This window comes from Lygodium microphyllum, chromosome 29 (genome assembly GCF_053477565.2).
Source record: "Lygodium microphyllum isolate KBCC chromosome 29, Lygodium_microphyllum_v1.1.10, whole genome shotgun sequence".
Lineage (NCBI taxonomy): Eukaryota > Viridiplantae > Streptophyta > Polypodiopsida > Schizaeales > Lygodiaceae > Lygodium > Lygodium microphyllum.
Genome location: NC_141163.1, coordinates 33,991,541 through 34,005,256, shown reverse-complemented (window position 1 = coordinate 34,005,256; position 13,716 = coordinate 33,991,541). Strand labels below are relative to the sequence as shown.

Below are 13,716 nucleotides of genomic sequence, written 5' to 3'. Positions count from 1 at the left end.
ACAATGCATGATAACTCCACCATGTATCTCAATCCCTATATCACATGGAAGTAATCTCAACCATGTCTACTCACATGTTGCCAATACTATACCTCTATACTTTGCTTTCGTGTTGCTTGACAAAGCAGCTATGGGTTACGTCTTGCTACTCCAACTCACCATGATTGAACCAAATGAAAAATCATAACCATTGGTGAATCTCTTATCCATGATTATTCTTGCTCAATTTGCATATATATATATATATCCAAGCAATATAGACTCAATTCCTTCTTATAGAAGAAGCCAAAGCTAACTATCTTCTCACATATCCCAAGCATCGAGTACTCAATATACACACAATGTATAACATTTCATATTGGACAAAATGGTATTACTTTTATGTTACAAAAATGAAACATGTATTCATGAAATCTTTGTGAAATCAACCTACATTTGAAAGCTTCTAACCATTTCATGAGAGCTTGGTTTCCCAAACAACTGCAATTAATGCTTAAATAAAATTCAACTCAATTTATATCCAACTTGAAGTGATTATTTTATTGCAAATAAATTCTCAACACCATCATACATCCACTAAAATTGTAACATGGTTATCATACATCCACTAACATGAAAGTTATTATCACACATCTTAGCAATCACCAATTGGTCAAATTGAAGAAATAGTTGACCCAAATAAGCCCCCATATCGATCAACAATCCATTCTCTACATGCACATAACATTGCTATATTAAAATATCTACTCAAATTCTATAGCTAAATTTATATTCTCACATTTTAATTCTAGCAACACATATGAATCCACATAAACAAGATCCATTAGTAATTATCCTTCTGTGATATTATCACATATTCCAATACAATAATTAAACTTTAGCAATCCATTCATATTTCACATGAACAAAGTCTCAACTATCTTTGTAATTTTCATATTATCTTGATCTTAAGCACACATAAATGATCATAAGGGGATTTTTTGTCAGACCACCCCTCTTCAAGAAACTTGCCATCTAATGTCTTGCTATGATTATTTATCAGTTAAGTGAACAATTGTCTTAACATGGTAATACTTGTATTTGCTAGCATACTTTGAACACTTTTCTATATAGTCCCATTCATATTTTCTACCATCCCATTTTGAACTAGATTTTCATGTTTAGTCTAAGTCCCTCTTAATACCCTAAACCTCACAAAAGTTCTAGAAGACACATGCACACACCCCACCATTATCAATCCTCGACATTTGAATTTCCGTGAGACTAATTCTCATGGACCATTTCAAGAGAATACATTAGAAGTCAATAATCAAACTTCACTTATGCTTATTGTGAATTGATTTTGCCCATGTCACAAATCTATAATGCTTTTATTAGGATATTTTTACAAGTTTCAAATATTTTAAGTGATTCATATTCATGTTTAAAGCATTCAAATTCCATTTGAAGTGCCAACTCCAAAAGAAAAAGTATGAAAGAAAATGAATGAATGTTACTTTGTTACAAACATCACACCTTTGTATTTAGAGATGCAAACAATTTAAGAAAATATTGCTATAACAAGTATAGCCAATGGGGTTTTGCATGTGGGTTCAGTTTGACAAGTGCATAATTTCAAACCTTGGGCCATTTCAAAATGACTCTTACATGAGTTTAAAGCCTCCATCATGTTGCTCTAATGACAACTAAAAATCTATTTGCGTTAAAAACAAATGTTATAACTACTTTTTTCACAAAAAGAAAGATTATTTGACATGCAATTACAGATTACACAAAACGCATATCATATTTGCCTATATCCAACATGAAGCTATTCAATATACAAAAATCATACTATTCTTATAAATGGATTAATAAAAATCTACAAACTAATGAGTATTGCACTTGCCTATATTGAAGATGGTAGGCGCTACATTGTAGAAAGTTTGTATTGCCACAAACTAGCCAAATGCAAACCTACATACATATGAAGCACAACCATTGCACTACTTTATTTGGAGAGCCTTACTAGAAGAGGGGAGTTCATTTCCATATGGGATTTCTAACATAAGTTAATACATCTAAGAATAGCTTTAACATATTTGAACTCTTACATTTCTCAACATATTCATGTTGTGTTTTAGCTTACTAACATATTTGTGTTGTGTTGCCAATACACTACATAATCTATCATTGGGTTAAACTTTTAGGTAAAGACAACGGAAAATCTAATATTTAATCATCTCCACAAGACCTTTTACCTGCAAAATGAAAAATGAGAACATAAACTATTAGAGATGATGTCAAACTTACCGTTCTCAATGGTGCAAAGTATTTTCAATGCTAAATTTGGTGAACACACGTTAACACAAGTTTCCTTCATCCTCTCTTGACCTCTCCATCACTAACAGTGTCCAAATTGAAAACTTTGACAAAAGAATTGCATTTATTTGACCCCCCAGCCCTCGCCATCATGTATAAATTATCTTGCAAATAATATTTGATGCACCCTTTGCTTACAATATTCAAATCATGGATGTAAATTATTGCCCATATAACCATGACTAATTGAAAAGGTCATAATTTTATTTCCCTTCCAAAAGGGATCCAAACAAGTTTCCAAAATGTTTACCCCCTTCCCTCTTCCCTCACTTATTGTTTTTATCCCAAGATGTTCTGAAAGTATTCCTACAATCTTTAGGAGTGAAATAAATACCGTCTCTCACCTCCACGTGTCAATGAAACAAATAGGAACAAATACAATCTCTCACCTCCACCTTTCAATTCCATGTTTTTTGACATTCAATGTACAAATATTTAGCAACCCCCCCCCCCCCCCCCCAAAAAAAAAAAGAAAAAAGAAAGAAAAGAAAAATGTCATGCTTTTACCATCCATAAACACTTTTTGATACAATTCCCCTTTGCTTATAAGTAGAATTATCATTCATGAGCAACACATCCAAATTTATTCACATTGTAGCGTTAAAGCCCCTCATACGATTTCGTTAGTATGGTAAGTCTTAGCACTATCTTGAACCTAATTCAAGCATTGACGTTTTAGAGTTTCTGACACCCACATATGGTGGTTCACATGTCAAACCCTCTAATGAATTATCTAAATTTGTCTAAATAATGTCAATGTCAATGTACTACCCATATAGAAGCTTATGTATCCAACTCTCTAATGATGTTAAAATAGTAATGTCTTGAGAACACTCAAGATCTAACTCAAGTATTAGTCTACAAAGATTCAAGTAAGCTCCATCAAATTCTTGGATTTTATTTACAAATTTAATCTTAATGAAAGTAAAACTTTGTGTACTTGTTTTTCCTTCACAATCACTACTAGGCACCTCACAATGGTGGCTCTTTACCTATGGTATCATATGTTAGCTTGCAACTATTAATATTCTCAATTAGGAAATAGTGTAAATGCAACAAAAATATTAGTGAAAATGAAACAATAGTGTTAAGCAATAAAAGTGTAAAGCCAATAAACAATAACCGATAATCAACACCATGCAACACCAATATTTTTTCATGGAAAAGAGAAGTACATACCCAAGCCCAACCCACCCCAACATTTTTGGGTGAAAAAGAAAGCAAGCAAATACCCTCTCTTGATGAGGGCACTTGGGGATTCACTATATCTAGAACCCTACTATCATGTGCATTCGAGGATAATTTTAAAAGCCTTTTGTCCAATTTCCAAGTATAAAACACACTTGAAAATTTCCCATGGATAAAACCCCACATTTTCCTATTTAACATATGTATTCCCAGTACATGATACCCCTCTATATGTGAGGAAGTTCTAAATATTTTTAAAATTCCCTTCCATTGAGTCCATGTGACAAACTTACATATTTTTTTAGTAACACCCCAAGCTTTGATACAAGACTTCACAAACACCACCTTCAAGTCACACACCCATATTGCATGCTCTGTGATTTTTTTGTACTTTTATCTTTTGGTCTTTACATTCCTTCCAAATGCTTTTCAGATTAGTTAAAATTCCATGCTTATCAATATGTCGAATACCAATTTACTCCCCCTTATCTATTAACACACTTGGCTCTAATGTATGGAGCAATGCATTGAAAAATTCTAACCTAAATTCTACTACGTTCAACATCCATGTCTATTAACGTCCACATATTTTGTTTGGCTATACAATATTTACCAACTAGACTAGTTGCTTTAATGTCCACACATCTTATTTGGCTGCATAATATTTGCCAACTAAACTAAAATAACTAGTAAGAATGTTTGAGTTTGAGGCTCAATCTTATGGGACTCCTAAGAATGTTTGAGTTGGAGGCTCAACCTTATGGAACTCTATGAATTGGCCACGATACCCTTGTAGTCCATGTGGTAAACAAAGTATGTAGCTTAAAAATCATTCCACTAGCTTCAAATAATACAATCTCTGCCAACTAAAGTACAAGCAACTAGCAATAATGTTCAAGGGGCAATCTCATGGAACTTTTATGAATTGGCTACAATAACCTAGTAGTTCATGGTCTAAACAAAGGGTGTTCATAAGAGTGCCTCTATTAGTATTTGGCCACTACTTTTCTAACATGTGGCTAAACAGTATTGAAAGTGCAAGCCAACATATAAAAATCTCTCTTGGGTTTGGGTTACAATTTCTAGTACATTTTTCCAAATAATTTCATGCAACCATGTTGGGAAGTCCCCTTAAAAAAGGGAGCTTAGAAAACACATACTTCAAAGGTTGAAAAGTACTTCAACTTAGGAAAAGGAAAGAAATAACTACAATGTCTTATTCAATAGAGTTTCTCCCATAACACAATCATTTTCTTGCAACACCCTCCATGAGTTTATTTTGCCAATATTTAAACATCAAATACATCTAAGTTAAAACTAAAAACTCAATTCATAAAATGGGCCTCCTTGTATAATGTACAAAAACATTTCCACTATGAAACCCATTCCATGATTCAAGTCTCCATACTTTTTACATTCATTAATTCTAACCTCCACATATACAATAAAGCTATATCTTGAAACTATGGTAATTTCACATATTTTGTTCTACTACTATATTCTACAATTATACAATGTAATAAATCCTATTTAAATCCCTCACATACATTTCTCCAAGCTACAATTGCCTTCAATATGTCATTTCCTATCCACTCTCATTGTTATCCTCTCCAAGAAGTACTTTTACGGAGGAGAATATTAAGACGTGGCCGAGACAAAGAAGGCTCTACATCAAATTGGCTACATTTCATTGGATAGGCTAAGTCAAAGAAGACTTATCATTGGATTAGATGGGCTGAGATTGACTAGATAGACCACAACTTTTAGGTTTAGGAGAACAAGTCCTTTTATAGTGTGTACAATTTGGTGTTGGTGACAATATAGTTATGCAACTTTATTGTGTACAAACCACCTTCCTTAGCCACTACTACATATGTCCTTTAGCTTGGTAATTGAAATCTTTTTTTAGTGTTTGCACTTGAAATTTGTTAGGTTCCCAAAACATTATAACATTCTTTCACACTTGGAGACATGCCACCTAAAACCTAACTCCTCTTAATCAATTACAATTCCCAACCCCCAATTACAATTCTCTTGCATTGAGGCCGATCAAATTAAAAATTTGGCCATAATTTTAGACACATGATTCAATCAAACTACTCTCCACACCATTTCCTAGAGTCTTAGTAAATTAAAGTGAAGAGCCAACTATGATTTTAGACACTATGTTTTGATTTTCCCAGGTGACAAGGAGCTGCAAGCATTTCACTCATACAAATTGCTCTTATTGGCTTGCCTAAGGAGAAGCCTCAGTGTTTGGTATAAGTGGTAAATATAACCTCTTTTTTCAAGACACTTATAATTTAAATGTTAAAAAAAAATTCAAATCTCTGTATGCAAATAAGAAAATATAATTTTTATGTTTCACTATTGTATTTATTATCTATATAGTAGTAAGGATCACACAAGAATATGCTCCAGAGATGGGCACATGATAAATCAAATATACATCAAGATAATGTGAAAGATGTCATCCTTGTTGCAAGAAAAATAATGTGAAAGATAATGTGAAAAATAATGTCATCTTTGTTGCTCCAAAGATAATGTGAAAGATGTACAACAAAAAGTGCCTATCCCATAGTTCCAAAAAGATCAACTAGAAACTCAATGTTTAACCACCCTTAGAATGATGACAAACCAAAGTTTCAAACTAAAAATGCATAGTTTATGAGTTTATGATCATGTGCCATTCCCTCGAGAGAACACCCCAAAACAAGAAAATAACAAACAACAAAAAGATCAAAAACATAACCTAAAATCAAGAGTCTTGGATATATCACAAGGTCCAAACAATATGTTGGTTCAAGGAAAGGACTTTGAGGTCCTAAAGTTTCCAAATATGATTGCTAACTTGTGCCAACAAAGTCATGCTCCAAATAGTGTGTTGATCCAATGAAATAATTTTGAGGTCAAAAGTTTTTGAACACAATTGATAACTAGTGCACCAAGAAACTCACTAAACAAGAAAAATTAATAATTAATAATAACAAGGTTTAAAAACAAAGCCTTTGATTTTGGGGCTTGGTCGCCACATGGGATTAGAACACACCCATGCATGCACACATTAAATGGGCTTATCTCGCCTAAAGAACTTGAAAATTTTAATAATAAAAGGGATATCCAGGTTGGTTGTTACCAATATTCATCATCCACTCTCATCTTCTTCAAACCATAAGCTCATTCTATAGTTGATGGCTGTAACAATAGAAACAAGATTCCCTAAATTCCAACTCTTATGGTTGGTGGTGGTAACAATAGGAGCAAGATTATACAGTTCAAGGATTTAATCCATTCTCAAATTGAAAAAGCCCCTATGACTTCCTAGAGTACAATATTTTAAGTTTTAAGGACTTAAAAATGTAGCTCTAGTTTTTTTTTTTTTTTTTGGCGGAAGAGGGGTGAGGGGAGGGGAAAAGCCATTATACTTATGATATTTGGAATTATGTGTGGGAAAGAGAGAGCATCAAATAGCCCTATGTTTAGGGATTTTACTAGAGGCTGAGCTATAGGAAGAGATAAAAGCATAATTTTGCCATGTACATTTAGTTCAATGGAGGTTGAGCCATAATATGAGAGGACAATGAAGAATAAGTAAAGGGGAAAGCACAAGGAGAAAGAGGGAAAAATAAATAGACAGAAAATATGAGGCCAAGCAAGATAAAAAGTATTGCCTCCTATAAAACTGTATCAATGGCTAGTTTGTAAAAACTCACCTCCTACAAGACTATATTAGATGGAAAAGATGAGGCCAAACAAGATAAAAAGTATTGCCTCCTACAAAACTATATCAATGGCTAGTTTGTAAAAACTCACCTCCTACAAGACTATGGCAAGGACTACTTTGTGGAAACTTGTTCATGTGAGTGAAGCATGAAAAAAGCTTTGTTCTACAACACATGTTGATTGACCGACATGCATCGAAGTATTCTTGCACATTTTAAGAAGGAACAAAGAGCCAACATACCTTGAATCAAATTTGGACTATTATCAATTGTTCATTTGGACCAAAGTGAATAAGCTAGTGCTTGAGTTTGAGAACGCAAGTTTGATGCTTCTATTATTTGGAATCCAATTATTGAATCTAAGGACTCGAGTTTTGGACGCAAGTCTGATGTGTCAGTAAAGTTGGGACTACATGTGTAGCTTTTTGAGGTCTTGGCTCTAATCATTGAATTTAGTACCACAAAGGAGAGCTTCCAATGCAAACACATTGTATTTGTAATAATGCTAGCTTGATTTATTTGGCTTGAAGTGAATAAGCAAGTGGTCGTGGTCGAATTTGAGACTACATGTTTGATACATATATTGTTTGGGATCCAATTACTAAATTCAATAACTTTTTAAGAGTTGGACATTTATTAAGCTTCTTGTTGTATATACATGTATCTATCTCCCTCCCTCCCTTCTACACACATCCACCGACCCCCATCCCCACCCAAACATCACAACTCAATGAGTAACATATTCTTGAATGTAGGTAAAATAGTTTAATTATTAGAGATATTCATTCGATCTATTGGATTGCTTCTACACACTCATTTCCATGGCCTATTTCTTTGATGAATGGGAACTCCTCTGTGAATAAAAATATAATAATTGGACCACAAGTTTTAATGATTTTAGTAACAAAAATTTGGAAAATCAAGTTACCCAAACATATATTCCACTTCCTTTAAAATGCAAAGACATACATTTATTATTGCACTCTAAGAATGTAATGGCAATAGTTGGAAAAGGACAACCCCCTATGGTTAACCTTAGCAATAATCTCACTACATATGCATATGTATGTGCAATTGCAAACACAAATGAGAGAGAGAGAGAGAGAGAGAGAGAGAGAGAGAGAGAGAGAGAGAGAGAGAGAGAGAGAGAGAGAGAGAGAGAGGCAACAAATAGCCACACCATTGTTTGTACTATTCAAAGCCACCTCAGCAAAAATGATCTTAACACATCATACAACTTGTATACTTTTTCTTGAATGTTGGTATAATCATTTCTTGAATGTTAGTACACACACACACACACACACACACACACACACACACACACACACACACACACACACACACACAACACGCATCAATAGTGTGGCAATTCATTATTCGAGGTCTCTTATATCACCCCCCCCCCCCCCCCCCCGTTTAGAGAAGGGTTCCCTTACGATAGTGGGCCAATAGTGAGACAATTAACTGTTTGAGGTCACTCATATTAGGAGAAAAATTTACTCAACCTCATGCTTTGGATGCATATTCAAAATAAAAAAGAATAGCAAAATCAAAGTCTTCTTATGCAAGAACTTATGACACCAAGCAAAAGAAAATTTGTGAAATAGAATGTAGAAATGTTGGCCACACAAATGAATATAGAAGCAAGCTTAAAAGGGTACAAGCTTGAAAAAGTAGAGGAAAACACATAATCTACATCTGCAACTACATCTATGACTGAAGGTAGCACAAAAATGATCATCACAAGCCTTGCTAGTGTTAAGCAAACTACGACATTACCCCTCTACCCTAATGAGACACTAAAAATAGGCATTCACCCCCTTAAAACTCCTCGTTTCAAAGGAGATCACATTATTATTGGGCTACTCATGCTTAACAAATCCACGAGTCGTAAATTAATAGCAAAAGTAGATTTCCAAATCCTCTTTAGAAGAAGATCACCTTATTATCGAGCTACTCATGCTCAACAAATCCACAAGTCCATATTATAATGGCAAAAGCCAATTTCCCAATTCACATTTACCTTATTTTTTCTCTTTGTCACAAATTATCTTTTTATCTTTTCCTCTTTAATATTGTTGTCCTGGCGTCATTTCATTTGCCTAACGTGTAAGAATAGGTCAATTCACATTATAACTTCCATTTTAATCTTTGGTATAATGTGCATATTTCTATTTAAAAGTGACATTAGAACTTACAAACAAATTTAACTCTTAGTAAAGTCAACCTTCTATCATCTAAGGTATTCTTGTATCAAACCTTGAAAGAGTAAGGTCCAATCACACTTTTCAATAATAACTAATAAATGATGCAATGGTCCTTCGTGAAATAACGCTATGCTTATGAGTTAACAAGGTACAATGGTCATGCATTTGCACCATTGATAAGGTTATGCTTTTGAGATGTTAATAAAGAAAAATCAAGGATAAAACAACAAGGAAAATTGAAAGGATAAAATTATGCTTAAGATTGCTATGTGGTGGAAGTAAAAAAAGGGTTGCAATGGACATTATATGCATCTTGTACAAGCCCATGCTTTTAAGATAAGCAACAACTAGGGATAAAAGGTGAACTATTTGCTCCACATGCATCCCGATGATTAGAAGGCCCCTTAACCCCCTTCATTGAAGACATCCTTGTTAGGACTCGAGTACTATCTAAGCATTATGATCAATCTTACATTCAAATATAAGCTAATATCCTATTAATACTATTGCTCTTATTAGGAGGAGAGATTAAGGCCATTTTGTGAAGGAGATGTGTGGAATATCATTATCAACAACTCCATAAGCAAGCTTTGATTTTCATTCAAGGCTATTGCATTAAAGAAAGCGATTTGTAATACTAGAAATGTAAGGTGAGGTTGTGTTAGAGATGTAAAGTGAGCTTTTGTTATCCTAGGAGATGCCTATGGAACTCGATCCTCGATACAAGGTGAGCTTTCATTTGAGATGCAAGTTGAGCTTTGTTACCCTAGGAGATGCCAATAGAGCTTAAAGATCAATAATTGAGGAGGCCCTTAGAGTAAGCTTCGATTTCTTGACCTCGTCTAGATCAATTTAAAAGTATTGATTGCATCATATTTCAACTTTGTATGGATGGATCATAATGCAAGTGAGAAGCAAATGTAGATAGGTTGTATGATATTGCTTAAAGCAGTCTGAAGTGAATTTTACTATTGACAGGTAAGGATAGACCATTCGGTTGAATGTGATCTTCTCACAAGCTCGAGGAAAATGTGGGTTGGTTCAATGTGATCTTCTCCAAGCTCGAGGAAAATGTGGGTTTGCTCCATCCCACAGCTTTGGTAGCCAAATATGTATTAAAAGTTCCACACTCCATGAAATGAAGGGCCTGCTTCATCCTTGAGCTTAGAAAAGCCTTGTAACCAATCTATCCTAGATATTAGGAAAGCCTTCTTAACTTCTCAAAATTGGTTAAGAGAAGGAAATATAAGTAGCCTAAATATCCCTAATTTTAGTTAGGGATGTGCAAGGATATGAAAGACAAAATTTTCGAATTCTACCATTACGGTTGGTTGTATCCGAGTGGTTTGAGTGAGGGTTGAGGACAATGGATGCACGACCTTCAAACCTTGAGTTCTAAGGTCCCCAATGGGACAAATCATTTAATAGCATTTAAATTCTGAGTTTCATAGTAATTGAAAATTTGAAATTCCATAGTCGAAAGGATTCACAACACGAACGCACAGAGAGAGAGAGAGAGAGAGAGAGAGAGAGAGAGAGAGAGAGAGAGAGAGAGAGAGAGGGAGGCAGGCGCATACCCACAAGGGGAGGCCGGCTCCGGCGGCGAGGAGGGAGGGGAGGAGGATGGAAGAGTACTTGTCACGGGGGTAGGCCAGCCACACGGGCCTCTTCCCATCCACCTCCTCTACGAAGTACCTCTGCATGGGCTTGAGCCGCTTCGCCGCCTCCAGCCACATCAACCGCTCCCGCTGCAGCTTCCTCACATACCACTCCCGCACTGGCGTCCTGGAGCGCCGCCCCACCACCACCATCATCCTCCCCCGCACTCTACTCGCCAGACCCTCCACCTTCAACAGACCCCCCGTCGACATTCTCTCTCTCTCTCTCTCTCTCTCTCTCGACCGAAAACGCTCCCAGCCAGACGCTTCTCTCTCTCTCTCTCTCTCTCTCATATTTGCTGCCCAGTCTGATCACTCGTATCGGGGCCTTGAAGCCTCTGGATCTTTCTCTACAGCCTTCCCTCTCGGAAAGAAGCTCCACGTGGCTCACCATCCCATCCACCTAGGCCGCCTACACATTATTAACAATAACAATAACAATGTCAACCCCTACGCTTACACATCCCTACCCGCCTTTCTTATCAATTTACAGAACTTTATTTTTTAAAGAAAAAATGCGGTAAGTATTAGATAATCGAATTTTTACATCAAAAGGAGCTGAAAAGGGACTTCCCTCAAAACCTCTAGCCGTATCTAGAAAAAGTTGATAGTAGGCTATCTTAAATACATGAGCTTTCCTTTTTAGAGCCCTAAATAATGCTAAGCAGTCGTCTTGTTCACGGATTCTAAACAACTCTTTTGTAAGAATCATGGATTTCTCTTTCATTAGCACTCTATTTCTATTAGACCATAGTTGCTCAACAGCTATACCTCATGTGATATTCCACAATCTTAGGGTTTCCTCGTTAAGGCTTCCTACAACTCCAAAAAGAACTATCCTCATTTTCACCATGTCATTGACCTTGAACTAGCTCCTAAGTTTAACCCATAGAGCTCTTGCCTCTTTGCAACACTAGAAAATGTGCTTAACTGTTTCTTTGCATCCCACACATAGGACGCAACACAAGTTGACTTGTTTCATTTTCCCTACTTGATCCTTGGTGGGCAACTTCCTTGCCATCATCTCCCACACGCAGGTTGAGTTGCTTGCTCATAGTTGTTGTCCAAGTTGCACCCAATCTCTTCCTCCATGTGGACACTTAGTTGTGGGGTAAGATATCTCTCCATGTCATTGAGGTGGGTACACCTCGGAATTGTTCCTCTTCCTCATCTTTGACTCCTCGCTTTTCCTTATGGTTAACTAGGCATCTCCACACATTAGTTGGGCACACTTTGGTGGAGGGAGGCCAATCCTCGCTTCTCTTAGCAACCAACACACTTGCCACATATAGCTTCTCTAACTCAAATAGCTTATATCTTCTTTCTATGTCCTCTAGTTGCATAATTTCACAATTGTATTCATCACATATGTCCCATGGGCCACCACTTGAGAATGCCTTAGTTGCCACCTTGAGGGCTTCTTGGGGACCTTTCATTAAGGTTGGTTACACACCAAATGATGAGTGCCCAACCCCTACCCAAAGTATGGGCATGCAATTTTGGAAATTGGCCACCGCAAACACGGGCATGAAGTCTTACACACCAAAATAACACATTTTGCAAAAAGTAAAAAATAATATGTTTCTTATTTCTTTGAATGGCTGTAAATCCAAAAAGTGCACCTTTGTCTATCACTTTACAAATTATGCGGGGGAGAATCCTTGTCCAAAAGTGGGTGAGGAGTTCACACATTTAGTAAGTAAACAACATGTCATTTTCTCTCTAGTGTGTAAAGAACTGCAGACATGCAACCCCTAAAGAAGTACTTTGATTGGTTAACACTTGCAAAGTAGGCATCCACCATTTGGTGTGTAATTAGCCCAAGGGCGTGCCCAAGTTTCCATATACCTTTGGCAATGACCAAATACATTACATCAGGGTGATATCCACTTTGCGGTTAGATTCACCTCCCCACTTCAACTTCTTAGTGGTCTCTCTTCAATTTGCACACTAGGTATTCCTTACTCTTCTCTACAAAGCCCATAGGCTGCTATATATAAATCTCATCATGTAGGTCCCCATATAAGAAAGTCATCTTAACACCCATGTGATAAAGCCCCAAATCCAACTAAGCAACCAAGGAGAAGACCAAGCATAGGGTAGCCATCTTGACTATAGGAGAAAAGACTTCATTGAAGTCAACACCATGCTCTTGCTTAAATTTTTTTGCAACCAATCTAGCCTTATGTTGCCTTAGGGTGACTAGAAGTACTCTTCAACTTATACACTCACTTCCATGGCAATGCACATTTCCCATTAGGCAAGGAAACTAAGTCCCATGTACAATTTTTTGCAGTGAATTAAGATTAGATTGCATTACGCTCACCCAAGAATGAGAATCACCTTTGTGTATAGTCTCCTCATAGGTAAGTGGCTCAGTAGAGTTTGTCACCATGACATAATCCATAGAGAGCTCATAGCAATCAGGAGGATGTGATGCTCTAGCAAAGCACCTCAAAGAAGCTAGCTATAGGGCATGTCCGACATGTCCTCTCTATCTAACAACATGATCATACACAACAAGTAGATCCTAGGTCACTACATCATCAACTGCAAGTCATCTACCTAATTGTATTG

At 36.2% G+C, this 13,716-nt stretch overlaps 1 long non-coding RNA gene across 1 annotated transcript; it reads right to left on the bottom strand.

Annotated features, from left to right (window-relative positions):
* Window positions 1–1,820: 1,820 nt before the first annotated feature.
* On the bottom strand, window positions 1,821–11,541 carry LOC148010516 (uncharacterized). The gene is made up of 2 exons (XR_015689505.1): window positions 11,059–11,541; window positions 1,821–2,240 (listed from the first exon to the last, which is right to left on the bottom strand). It is a non-coding gene; the product is annotated as an uncharacterized LOC148010516 (long non-coding RNA).
* Between the last annotated feature and the right edge of the window lie 2,175 nt (window positions 11,542–13,716).